This window comes from Amblyomma americanum, chromosome 1, assembly GCF_052857255.1.
Source record: "Amblyomma americanum isolate KBUSLIRL-KWMA chromosome 1, ASM5285725v1, whole genome shotgun sequence".
Taxonomy (NCBI): Eukaryota; Metazoa; Arthropoda; class Arachnida; order Ixodida; family Ixodidae; genus Amblyomma; species Amblyomma americanum.
Genome location: NC_135497.1, coordinates 194,495,362 through 194,507,797, shown reverse-complemented (window position 1 = coordinate 194,507,797; position 12,436 = coordinate 194,495,362). Strand labels below are relative to the sequence as shown.

General features: G+C 51.5%; 1 protein-coding gene across 2 annotated transcripts in view; it reads right to left on the bottom strand.

The window, feature by feature from the left end:
• LOC144114436 (plasmolipin-like) overlaps window positions 1-12,436 on the bottom strand; it is a 64,308-nt gene that overhangs the window by 49,404 nt on the left and 2,468 nt on the right. The gene's annotated exons all lie outside the window — the stretch shown is intronic.

Here is a 12,436-nt window from a genome sequence, read left to right as displayed (position 1 = left end):
ATTCCGGAGCCCTCCACTACGGCACCCCTTTCTTCCTTTCTTCTTTTACTCCCTCCCTTATCCATTCCCTTACGGCGCGGTTCAGGTGTCCAACAATATATGAGACAGATACTGCGCCATTTCCTTTCCCCAAAAACCAATTATTATTATTATTATTATTATTATTATTATTATTATTATTATTATTATTATTATTATTATTATAAGAAAAGCTCAAACATTTAATCTGTAGCTGCAGTTGTTTTACACAGTCAAGCAGAACTTGGAAAAAATGAATCAAGTCCACGACAGAACTCCTCAGCTTGGCGAATGTATAGTTTGATCCTGCAGTAACGCGGCCTATCAGTTACATGTGACAACGACCCTGTTAAAGCTTCTTAGAGATCAGAGACTTGTCGGCACCGAGTAAAAATGTTGTTTGTGTATGTGTGTGCCCGCGAGTTTTATCACTCGCATCAAGAGTACAGCCTGATAAAAAAGCTGACGACTCCAGTGATCATTAAAGAGCGCCACCTCTAGAGGCCTCGCACGCTGGTGTCGCTCCCACTTCGGGCAAGCATGTGGCGGTGAAACCGCCGCACTGAGTAAAAAAGCACGGTGCTCTGCGCTGCGGATCGACACAGGTTTTCCTAAAAGCCGCTATGGTAACAGTCACAGCGCCGCTCGCCACTGTGAGCCTGTCGGTCGCAGGAGGACTAATGTATACGCCGCCTTTTGGGCGGAGGCACGTCTCACGTGTGGTGCCACGGGGGAAAACGATAGCGCTCAGGAAACAAACACGAAGATAGAAACGTTAGAAAGGCGGAAACAGTACTGGCAGCACACGAGTGAGTGCCCATGGTAAATGCGTCAGATCAAAACGCAATTTCGCTGCCTAGCACCCACATACAGATGGCCTGCTGAAGCACTTATCGCTACTCTGGTCAATGCAAAAAAAAAAAGACTTTCCTACGAACTCTATCCAGAATACTGGAAGGTTGCACAGGTCCAGCATGTGTGCGCACTCCTGTTCTGAACTACAGACGCCTCTGTGCCTCTAAACAAGATCTGATCAACGAGTGAGCAGCATGCCGCTGCACAACGCGCGCATGGGCAGCAGAACCAGCTGCTGAGGAAGGGCGGAGAGACAGGCCCTGCCAGGAGCACTGTTTCAATACGCCTGGCCTGGCCAGCAGTATATTCCATCTCCTCCAGAGTTCCTTTCCTCCCCAATCCAGTCCCCAACCCTATATATATATATATATATATATATATATATATATATATATATATATATATATATATATATATATATATATATATATATATATATATATACACACCCGCTGCGATATGGAGCTCCTCATACTACAACACACTCCAGGCGGATACTGGCGCGCACATAAACTTGTCCCTCACTCCCCTCCAGCGGACCGAAGAGACACGAGCGCCCTGACCTCAAATGCCGCGTGCACGCACGCTGCACACGTGGCTGTTGCCACGGTGCTCCCGAGCGCGGGCACCCACAGCCGCGCGTGGCAGCGAGCGTGTGCTATCTCGTGGGGCTCCCTTCATTATTAGAGAGCTCCGTGCGCCACGAACGGATATCGCCGCGGAAACCGCTTCAATCGGCGCTGCCTCCGACGTCACCGCAGTCTAAATGGAAAAATGTCCGGTGTAAAGTTCCCGGCGGCCGCATTCCCAAGGAGAAGAAGTTCAGAAATGCCCGCGTGCTGGTCGATATCAGTGCACGGTATTAAATAATCGCAGGATGTAGAAAATAAGACGGATCCCTCCACTACACGGCGCCGCTTTCCTCCTCGACTCATTTCACTACCTCCTTCATCCCTTTCAACGCGGCGCAGTTGAGGCGTTCATCGAAAGTGAGACAATCATTGCGTCCTTCATTTCCTCGTGAAGCATTTGCGTTTGTATCTCCTGCCACGCCTCCTCCCCGCGAGCACTTGAAAAGTGGGTAAATAAAGATTGTTACTCCCTATCTCGTAAACCTATTCATAAGGGGAGTTCGATTACTTGCGAGTTATTAGCAAACAAAGTACTCCTATAGTCGGATACAACTCAAGTCTGCAGTGAAGCTCCGCCTACATTCGTGACCGCCACACAGAATCCCTCCACGACAAAAAAGTAGTCCGTTGTAAAGGTGTTCTAGTGACCTGAACAAGATGCACATTACAGGACGAAGTTATCAGCTCAAATTTTTATGCCTCCCATATTTTTTATATAGACAAGCGTTAAAAACCCGATGCTGTTTACTGTCGTCATTAATGAGCGCAGTGATACAAGACCCTGCGGGCCATGATCAAATGTTTAACTGCTGCTTTTTAAGTTAGTCCTACTCCACCTAGGTGCCCAGGATAGGACTGGCAACAACACTCCGCCCTTATCACATCCGGACAAAATATACATCTTAGGTACACTGCCTGCCCTTATTTGCAAGGAAGTACCTTCTCGAACAGTCCCCCTGCGAAACCGCCCCGATAAGGGCCCATCGGTCGGCCGAGGGGCGAAACTGTACCGTCCCCCGGCCAAACAGCACACACGCTATAATACAAGGCGATATCCCTCGCAAGCACAGCCCAGTTGCTGCTCGCCGGCGTGGGTCACTTTGTTGCGGGGCCTGCAGCAACAGAATTAGCTCCGAATCCGACAAGCTAGTGAGAAGCGCACCAGAAATGCAAAGAGAAAAAAAAAGGTGTTTTAACGTACGTGCCAACAAAGCTATATACACCCGAGCTACGAGAAGTTGAAGTGGCCAGCGCTCAGGATTATTTTCGACCGCCTGGGGCACTCCTAAAGTATTGTCATCATCAGCAGCCCAACTAGACGTACACTTCAGCTCGAATGCCTCTCCATATGACCTCGACGTCCAGTGCTGGCTGGTGCTACACCATCGGTGCAAAATTCGTCTTCCCACCTGACCCCTAACCAAGGGGCCATCGGTAATCTCTGCGCTTTGCATGCACTGCCCCTAAAATATGCATATCAAAACCCCGGGACCACAGGCAACTTGTGCACTTGGCCTCCATCAAAACATGGCGGTATGGCTGAGAACCGAACCCGCGACCTCGCGCAGGGCAGTGCGCGGAGCCACCTAACCAACGCAAAAGCGACGGCGGTTGCGTCATGACAGTATATATATGCAGCAGACAGAAACCGAATTTATGGATGCCAGTCGGAGCGCGCCAAGATGCACAGACATGTTCAAAATTCTCCACGCACAACGATTGGCTAGCTTGAGATTTCCCAGCAATCAGCCGGCGCGTTAACTCGCGCCTGCAAAGATAAATTATCTTTTAGTTTCTATAGGTCTTGGACCTTTTCTGCCGCTACGACAGCGACGCCTGTCACGCCGTGGCCGCTGTGCTTTTTTCAGTAGCCAAGCAAGAAGACGAGCGAAACGAACGACATGGAGTGTAGACAAACAGTAACGAAATAAAATAAACATACCAGAAATACTAGCGAGCTGAAAAAAAAAAGGCTACAAAAGAGGAAAAGTTGCACCCACGCACAAGCGCAATAACGAGCGGCAAGGCTGTCAGAAAAACTACTCCTCAGATACAGCTTGGCGACAAACTCCCGAGAGACAGAGCTCACTTAAATGGCGCAGCACAACAAGCGAACGGAAGGCGTAGTCCGAGTGCCGTCGACAAGGCGCCCAGCAGCAGCAGCGCACGAATGGACAAGACAGACGAGCACGGCGTTGTCTAGGCGGGGCGTGCGAATATATACGGACTGTACAGCCCCTTTGTGCCCTAGGCGGTGCGGACTGGGCAACATTATTTTCCTTCCCTTTTTCTCTGCCCGCGCTAATATATGTACACAGCACGAGGGAAGAGCGCATCTCGCGATAATCAACCGCGCCACACATTTCACTAATAGACGGCCAGCTGGGAAACAAAGCACGCTCTTCCGTGCGGACGCTCATGTTGGCCGCGCATCGATTATAGAGGACCCCTCGGCGGCATGATGTGATGGCGTGGTGCGCGTGCGACCGCAGCGGTTCGCGAAGCCCCGCTGAGCCAGACTGTGTGCCAAGAACGCGCGCGCACCCCAAGTCGATGCGAACCATTAAGGACGCCGTCTCTCCAGCTGGAAAGGAAGCAAGGGGAGAGGGGGGGGGGGGGGGGGGGCTCGTTTCCCGTGCGCCCTGCCCGAGCTCCTCATCCTTTCTTGCCTTCCTTCCTTCGCGTGGAGTTATGACAAAAGGCGCAGCGCTAAAAGCTATGGGCCGCGCGGCTCGCTGACGCTATCGATCGAGTGGGCGCGTGCTTCCACCCGAACAAGCTCGGAAGAGAGCCTCTTCGCGCAGCAGCAGCAGCGGCGGCGGCGGCAGCTAGAGCGCGCGACCGGCGCGACGGGCTGGAACTTTTTTTTGTTGTTTCTTTGAAAACTGTAGGTGATGCGGCGCAAAATGCACGAAAAGGTCTCTTCCAAAGGTCAGGCACGCGCTGCCAATTAGTGGCCCCCGGGGCGTAGGATGGCCGCTTCTCGGACGAGGCTTCTATAACGTCGCCGGCACACGGATTCCGTCATTCAAAAACAGGCATTAGAGGACGCGTGCGCGAATCGCACCGGCAAGGGCAAGCGGACCCGGATTACTTTACATTCTCAAAAAAAAAAAAAAACTGGACGAGTGTTTTTGTGAGCAGAAATATACACACAGACGTCCCGGCGGCAGTGGGCAGAAGCACGACAGCACACACGAACGGAGACAGTCCTGAGCTCGAAGTTTTATAAGCGCAGCACGCGCCTGACAGGCAGGCACGGCGCTACTAGGCATTTTCATTCCAGCGTCAATCAAAGGTGATGGAATTTCGCCTGGCAAAATGACACCGTGGATTATGAAGCATTCAACGTTGGAGGGCTCCGGGCTACGTGCTTCGAAATCGCGGAATGCGAGCGCTTCTCCATTTTGCTTCCACCGGGATTGAACTTCTTAGCCGTGCCCAGCAGCTGGAACGCTACAACGAACACGGCCAAGTGAGGATACGAATGAATGTGTCAACCGCCACACAACATCTGTGTGCGTGCACGTGCGTATGCGACACATTCAAATGCTCGGGCTTTCACATAAACCGAGGAAGCAGGAGACTGAGCCACAAGAAAAGCAGCCCGCTCAGATGCCCTGTAGTTCGAACACAACACTCCGGGAAACGTGAACGTCTATTTAGACTAGGTATAGCAGAGGAGTTCGACGCGTGCACGAAGAACGCTTCGAGTGGCGCTTGGGAATTCGCCGGCAGTCAAGGCGACGAGGCCAAATGGATCACACAGCGTGCCGGCGCATTCCCGAGCTAAAGGCTTCCAAGCAGCGAAGCCTTTGACCGAAGACGCCCATGAACGCTTCAGGCGCACAGCGCCAACTGTATACGCATCCGCGCACGAAACTCCGGATGCTCCTCGCGAGCACGCACATTACTCCACGAATGAGATCGGACTGGCGAAACCGGAACTCGGTTTTTCTATTTAAAGCGAATGCTTTACTGGCCGCAAACTTGGGATTTCGCCGTGGTGGTGCTCCGAGGAGGCACATGACGTCACAATGCGCGCCTCGCCGCGGATATTTCTCTCTCTCTCGCTCCCTAGTCACTACTGCGCATGCGCCACTAGTAGCACCGAGCCACCGGTGTTCCGCCGCTGCGCAGCGCCGCGTCTTTCCTCAAAATCCAACTTTCTATTTTCAGTTCTGTTTCTTCTTTCCCTCCCTCCTTTATCCCTTCCTTTACGGCGCGGTTCGGGTGTCCACCGAGGTATGTGAGATGGTTACTGTGTCATTTCCTTTCCTCAAAAATCAAACACAAGTGAGCCGACGGCGTTCATAGAGTTCATTGGCGTTGACAACTTTGCAAAGGCCGTTCATTTTCACGAAAGGAAAGGCGCACAACCGGCTCTGTGGGCCAGTGGAGACCTCAATCTCGCTTTCATGTAGTACGAGGCGTTGGTGTCCAACTGCAAAAGCCTGCTTTGATTGCGTTCCGCCCACTGGATAGGCAGCGCGACCTCCCTGTCACCCTGGGAGGTGGCATGCAGTGAATGGTTTATCGCGAGAGATTGACCACCAAATGAACGCTGCGGCCTAGCTATTGCTGCAGTGACGCATGTCAGCCACAACGCTGTCAGCGCTAATGCATTCAGGCCACATCTCTCACCACCGCCACATGTGTCAAAGCACGAATGAGGCGGCCCCATATCTAGGGAGCCAGTTATGTGCTGTTCATTTCCAAAAAAAAATCATCGTCGTCTAGAACATCGTCAACGCCAACGCCAATGAACACAGTGAACGCCGACATCTTTCGCTTTGTATATCCTGGATTAGCTGAGCTAATCCACTTTTTTTTGTTTGATGTCCATCAGCGTGGCATGTCTAACACAGCATGTGGACAAGCGCAATGACGCATATCGCACCCTCGGGCCACGCCCAACGACTTCTTGGGCATAAGAAGGAGCGTACACGTAAAGTTCATGCCGAAGGCTAAGCGCTGGCCGCCGCCCTTTGCGGCTCACGAGCAGAGGCGGTGACACTCTGCCGACTGCGGGCTGACGCGGCGGCACAAGGGGCGAGGAACCCATGACGCCCTGCGATGAACCGCAGCGCCCCCAGCCAAGGCCCGACGTCCGCGCAGCAGCATGCAGGGCAACGGAGGCCGGCGCCGCCATCCGCCCGCCTCGCGCAGCTGGGAAGGCGCGCGCGTACACCACGGGCGAGCGAGGACAGGACACTGCGCACAAATGGATACCGCGAGCAACTCCGCGGAGTCCCGAGCGCTCCGAGGTGGCGAAAGCGTTTACCGGAGCCCAGCGGCCTTCCGATGCTCGTGCCGCATCACTGGAGACGTTTGCTTTTGAATAGATGCGACGGGTGCTTCTTTGCGCGGCACGCCCACGGAAGCTCGTGCGGCCAGACTGAAGACGGAGCGGGGAGCACACCGTCTGCTGGGTGAGGCGGCAATGGAATGCCATGGCTGGCTACAGCGCGAAGGACGCCGACGCTATCGCAATGAAAACACGAAACAGTATCGAGCGACCACTATTTTTACTGCCAGGGCAATCGATATATGTTCCACAGTGGATACTAACAAAGAAAAACACACATGCTTGTCATAATGCCGTCGGAGACCTCTGTGCTACTTCGGAGAGCTTTTACTCGTGTCGCAGAAAAGCCGGCATCATCGTCGTCAGCGTCGTTGGCCGCGAGCGAAGCATCCACGAAAAAAATCTCCGGATTAGCAACCCAGGTGGCAGTTGGGCCCCCTAGGCCATGTGACGCCATCACAACCTGCCCACCGAGGCAGGTAAATTAATGACTGATCGCGAGAGGTTGCTCGGGAGGAGCAATGTAGAAACTTGGGCGAGTTCGTGGCCGATCATTCGTTTAACAGCGCGAACAGGTCAACGACGCAGAGAAGAGACGTGCACACGACCGACGCGCTCTCTGTTCGCGCTGTTTTAAGAATTATATAGGGAAGAGCAACCCGGGTCTCACAAACCCCACCGGTGGTTGTGTTCGAAACAGCCACCTGCCGGGGCTGACCACTGCGCCGGCAGGGGTACGATCTATGAACGTGGACCAGAGAATGACCGATACCGCATATACGGGCATTGACCCATTAACGCCATCGCGTCATACCCTCAGTGTTTCGCTGTAGGTGAACAGTGGTTATAACGTAAGCCACTCAGGTCGATATCTGGCACGAGGTTTTGATAACATTTTTAAAACGCGCGATTCTATTAATTACGGCCTGCTTCGTCAACTTTTTCACTTACACGGACACTTCAAAAATCCGAGCTCTTTCCCGCACATCACAACGTCGATATGCTTGTGAAGGCAACCTTCCAACAACCAGAAGGCAACCAAACAGCAGGGCGCACTCACCGGCACTCGCGAAACCACCCCTCGCGGCCCGAAGGAGGAGCGGTTTTTTTATGGACGCGCTAAGGAATGAAGCAACCTCCGTAAACAATGTACACTCCTGATACACAAGTATGCGGCTCCGGCAGACCCGCCGCGGTGGCTCAGTGGTTAGGGCGCTCGGCTACTGATCCGGAGTTCCCGGGTTCGAACCCGACCGCGGCGGCAGCGTTTCGATGGCGGCGAAACGCAAAGGCGCCCGTGTGCTGTGCGATGTCAGTGCACGTTAAAGATCCCCAGGCGGTCGAAATTATTCCGGAGCCCTCCACTATGGAACCTCTTTCTTCCTTTCTTCTTTCACTCCCACCTTTATCCCTTCCCTTACGGCGCGGTTCAGGTGTCCGCCTAGATGTACGTGTGAAACATGCTGCGCCATCTCCTTTCCCCAAAAAGCCAATTTTCAATTTCTCCGGTAGCCCCGCCGCGGTGGCTCAGTGGTTAGGGCGCTCGACTACTGATCCGGAGTTCCCGGGTTCGAACCCGACCGCGGCGGCTGCGTTTTTATGGAGGAAAAACGCTAAGGCGCCTGTGTTCTGTGCGTTGTCAGAGCACGTAAAAGATCCCCAGGTGGTAGAAATTATTCCGGAGCCCTCCACTACGGCACCTCTCACTTCCTCTCTTCTTTCACTCCCTCCCTTATCCCTTCCCTTACGGCGCGGTTCAGGTGTCCAACGATATATGAGACAGATACTGCGCCATTTCCTTTCCCCCAAAAACCAATTATATAATTCTGGGACTCTTTTAATGCAAAGCACAGTGGGGCTGAGCTACTTGGCTTCGTAGCCAGTTGTAAAGCATTTCGTATATGAGTAACGTAAACCAAGCATTCAGTTCTTAGTGGGCGTGAGTCAGCCCCTTGAAGTTTCTTTTGGAAGCCTTTTCGTTGTCTTTCTGACTGCTGGAGTGTCGTCACCACAACTTGACAGTTTGAATCATCCTTTCAGCATTGAAAAATAAAAAATATTAAAAATATAAAATTTATTACGTCAATTAGCATTAAATAAATAAATAAACAAGATAAGCTTGAAGTCTTGCCCCCCTCCCCTAAAAAAGTTCCGGAGTCAAAAATAAAAATAAAAATATAAAATTTATTATGCAAATGAGCATTAAATACTTAACGAAATAAGCTCGAAGTCTTCCCCCCACTCAAAAAAGAAAAAGTTCCGGACTCCCTGATGGTGGGCTACATGCTTCTCAATAAATAAGGAGACTAACGGCAATAGGCAAAATGTTTACCGAATATAAATAAACCAGCATACTAGCTGGCACGTCTTCGCTGTATTCTGATGCGCTCTTCCAACTCAAAAAGCCAGTTTTAAAAAATTGCAGAGCATCTTCGGTGAAACACCCAGTATAACACACACACACACACACACACACACACACACACACACACACACACACACACACACACACACACACACACACACACACTCTCTCTCTCTCTCTCTCTCTCTCCCCCCTTTCTTTTGCCTTTAGGAGGATCACAAAACCTTGGGGGCAACAACGTAAGGGAGGGAGGGGTAAGTGTTACGAAAGCCAACCAAGAGGGGCGTTTCAGAAGAACCCAAAAGTGTCGGGTTGCTCACGGTAGTGTGTTACGGGAGGGAGAAGGGGGGGGGGGGGGGGGGGGGGGCGTACTGAAGCCATATGCAGACACGCAGTTAGTTGACTGCTGCATCGAGAACAACGGCTCGCTGCGCTCTAAAATATCCAACTGAGCTTATTTTTGTTTCCCCACTAAGCTGCTTCTTTTAATATACAAGTGCGGCGAATTGGGCAACTTTGCATGGGCAACCTTACGTAAATGCGATCTTAGGCTAAGGACGATGAATCTGAGGAACGCAGCACCCTCAACTCCACAGAAATATAGGCTTTGTGCGTTGTGATCGGTTTTATGACGCATATAAGCGAATGTGGCTACAATGCACCGAAAACTAGGTAAAAGTTGTCCGTCAACAGCATTTTTCAACGAAATGCATTTTCTCATCCAAGGTACACGTCAACTCGAGCCAATGCCGAATGGAGAAAATGGCTGATAGATCTTTGCTTGCCAGTGACAAGGAAGAGATTTCTCGGCGAAAGCTGCTCAAAACACACCCTTACTTCGCCTCATAACTGCAGCATCCACTGCCTCATATGGCTTCCCTTCACTGTCTCCGTTACAGACTCGTTGCCCAGCACTCTCGATGCACTGTAACGAGCTGGAGGAGGTTCCAGGCCATACACCAACATTCAATTCAACAATACGAACTATTTAATACACTACATCGTCACGGTGTCGCATGATAAGCAAGGGCAACAAATAGCACCCGTTCGGTCAGTCTAAGGAGCAATCAGCTCTTTGATTCGTCACGAGGGAATAAGTGAGCGTTTCAGTCACACGCAAGAATTTCTTGCATCCAAGCCCGTCACCGCTACACGTCAAGTACCGAACCACGCGGCAGCGTATTAATAATGCGCTAACTTCGGTGTCACATATTATTTACATTCAAGGCGGGACAAAAGATATTGGAAAAAAGGTCGGAGCAGGCAGTGAAGGGATGGATGTATCCCGATTTTAATATAACCGAGCACTCCACGCAAAAATTGGCACGTGCACACAGTTTCTTCTACAAGACTACCGGGACTTGCATCTGCTTCGCCTGACCGGAAGGTGCTCAAAACTAATCCCTTGGGTGAATAATATCCGACCATTCGCGAGTGCACCCAGGGACGTGTCAAGGAGAAGAATGAACGAGGAGAGCGCATAGATAAGCAGATGAATCGAGATAGAAACGTGCAGCCGATTGTCGATCAATTCGGTCCTGGTGGAACCGTGCAGGCAACAGTCGAAGTACCCGAAATATTAAATCTTGAAAAGACTGCATGGAAAGTACGATGGCGGTGGCCAAGGAGTTTTCGGGCGATCGACTAAAGCGAACCATAAGGCCTACTGCGACTTAACCATAGCATGAAAATTACGCCACTGATTTCACTGCCGACGGCTGAAGTTCACTGCACTCAACAATAACCGGATTATAAGTATAATGATCGTTAAAGTAAGACGAACAAATAATGCTCCGATTTCTTGGTGTCGCTTCCCTCTGCAGTGAAGCACGTGTCACAACGCTTCACACAGGGTCAGTAAAAAAAAAAATTATATTCCGGCAATTCTGCAGTCATCATAGCATGACTGAAATAATGTGGCCGCCCGACAGCTCTTTCGTAGAGTACATTTGGCGAAAATGACGCTGTGGTCGCATTCATAGACTGAGCGTTTCAGTAATTCGACTTTCCCCAACGGTCAAATGGTTCTATAAGCATATTCGTGCGTGTACGGTGCCACAGAAACAGAGCACCTTCAGAGAAGAAAGCTAACTCCCCTACCCCCAAGGACAGTTTATCATTCTCGTTTTCATCACAGCGCAAAACACACCTTCGAGGGCCAGACTGTAACAAACATTATTGACCGCTAAACCACCGGTGACGGCATCCACACTGACCGCGCATTTCCAGAGCCAAATAATATTGCAGACATGTCTAGTGACGGAGCTGCTGAAATTAAAGACGATGCAAGTCCGTGCGCTTCCGCTGCAGAAGAAAAGCTTTACAACAACTGGTGAAATGATACACCCGCGTTTAGTCAATGGTGACGAAACGATGCAGAAACAACTGTCAATGAACTGTGCTGGCTTGAGGCCAAGGGCAGCCCAGTTACACTGAGTACGCACCGTTTCCGGAGCACTCTCGATTAATAATCGAATTTTTGCGGAGGACGCTGCAGCTCTTGCGCAGACCCCTAATGTGCTATATGTTTTGAAGGCGCCATGCACGGGTCTCCAAGCCATCAAGGCCTCCATCGTCACACAGTGATGCACTGGCGTCTGTACAACACTGAAGCGCCTTACAGCTACTAGGATCCTCGTCAACATCGCTGTACCGCGCATGCGTTCTCAAGCAAGTCCGCCATCTTGTCCACTCAGTAGCCCGCATCGCCTGGCTGGTGTTAGCGCTGCATGCAGCAATATAGGAAAACTCGTCTTTCAACCATATGAAAAGCGCCGTACGCCGAGCTCTTTGAGTTTGCCCATTGCAGAAAACCCTAATTTGGCTTGAGTGCGCCCCGCAGAAATTGCTCGAGGTTTCGTTTCTACCGCTTTTCTTCTTCCCTCCTTCGCAATCGACACCGGAAAAAACCTGGACAGTAAATTCCCTGCTTCCTAACTTGTGCTTGGCACCGCCCTTAGTTTCATCACGCGGACCCAAGCGCGACAGTGACGTATGCGGTACATAGCCGCTGCTCAGGAATGCCGTCCAGCTAAAAATACAAAGTGAAATTAAACAAACAAACAAAACAAAAGACCCTAGCACAGGCGCGCCGCTCTTCCACAGCCCGTCCGATGCCGTTCGTATCGTTCTTTGCTCTGCTCGAGCGGCGCGCCCCAACAGGTGCGACGCCGCATGATGCGGCGCGCACCGGCACTGGACCGGAATGGCGCAAACACGGCCGGCATCGATCCCGTGCTTCCTCCTGGGAGCCAGGCC